The sequence below is a fragment of the Pseudopipra pipra genome, chromosome 1 (genome assembly GCF_036250125.1).
Source record: "Pseudopipra pipra isolate bDixPip1 chromosome 1, bDixPip1.hap1, whole genome shotgun sequence".
Classification (NCBI taxonomy): domain Eukaryota; kingdom Metazoa; phylum Chordata; class Aves; order Passeriformes; family Pipridae; genus Pseudopipra; species Pseudopipra pipra.
In genome coordinates this window covers 23,858,331-23,860,029 of record NC_087549.1, presented here as the reverse complement: position 1 = coordinate 23,860,029, position 1,699 = coordinate 23,858,331, and positions in this window count along the sequence as shown.

Below are 1,699 nucleotides of genomic sequence, written 5' to 3'. Positions count from 1 at the left end.
AGGGCGGGGCGGGGCCGGGCGCGGGTCCCGACGCCCTCAGCGCCGTGAGGGGAGGCAGAGCCCGAGGGGCAGAGCCGAGGCTCTTGAGGAACTCAGCGAGTCACAGAATGAATTAGGTTGGAAAAGACCTCTGAGATCGTCGACTCCAACCTGTGACTTGCTAAAACTCGGGCCGCAGTCGGGGTTGTGAGCGGGGCGGTGCCCTCGCTCTCCACAGAGCCCCGTCCCCGCTGGGCGTCACCGCAGCCCGCGCCGAGCCTTTGCTTCTGATATTTCGGTTTCACAAGTTCGGGGCCGGCTAATTTCAATCCTGCCTAAGAAATTTCTTTTGCAGCCTTTGCCGTGCTTAAAACAAACCCTTTCCAGGTGTAAGGAGTTGTCGCTCCTCTCAACCTTTCCGCAGCTCCTGACGTACCTGCTGAGCAGCCACTGCCCTTCTGCAACAGCAACGAAGTTGTACAGCACTGGGGACACCACGAAGCCAAAGCCAGCCCGTGGCCAGGAGAACGATGTGGAATTAATCTTACGCAAGCGCTGTGTGGTTGCACAAGTAGGAGCTCTCACGATAGCACAGCTGCACCATGTGCCTTTGGAGGAAGCTACAACAGGACATGTTACATCTCTGGACCAAAACTTCAGCCACATACCTGTACTTCCCTTAATGATAATTTTGTCCCTTAAGAGTGATAATTGTGCTTTGTTACCCGCATCTTGTTTCTGAAACAGTGCTTAATCAAATGTGCTATTTTGTGCATGCATCAGGAATTTGCAAGTCCCTTTTTGCGTTTCAGGAGGTGAGCTTGGTGCTTTGTCAGCACTCCAGACTTCAATTTACACTGGGAGCAGCAGTCCTCTGGGTCGGACTCCACATGAAAATGTTGCATCAATTTAAACAAGGCTGTAGTTCAATATATCCATCTGCACTGGTGAAACTAGTTCAGGAAGTTCCCGTCCCCACAGCACGTGTTGTGGAGCTTGGCCACAACATGCAATTCCACAACCAGTTCTACTGGCACACCTGAAGAAATGTTTTGTGGCACTGCAGGGAGACTCATCAACTAAAACTTCTTCTCAATACACTGAAAACATGGTACTGCCTCATACCATTTCAATAGATGTAGTTGAAATACTGCAAATCCCTTGACAGAAACATTTCAGAATTTGAGAACCAAGGGGCCTCCTTGGCCTTGCTGGCAGATTTGCACCAAGCTGGGACCCTCTCTTACACTAACAGCCAGATCTAAACTCCTGAAGTAAAATATATATATATTTTCTTAAATGTAGAAAACAAAAAAAATCCTCTCTATGTATTTTAATAGCACAATGCCTTGTGACACTAGGCACAGCTTGTTTTGGTTACGTTTATGGACTCTGTGGAGATTTCTGTGGGAGAGTACCTTTGTAGATCTACTCCAAACATGAACATCACCACGTGTGCCATTGTGCCAGAGGACCGCAGTCCCAATTAGATGACTTCTCTCCTGGGACAGCCTGGAACAGTATTGCAACCAGGTCAGCTAGCAGGAGCTGTTTCAGTAACTGGCAGGGGAATTCCAGCCCTGTGTTTTTATCTGCAGTGACTCCCTCACTGCTGGTAACAGCTGCAGCTCTGGATGTGAGAAGAATCAGCTTTGCAGGATTAAATTCAGATGGCTGTGAATGCAGTGTCATTGATTTCAGCAAATGGCTGGGCTTACAG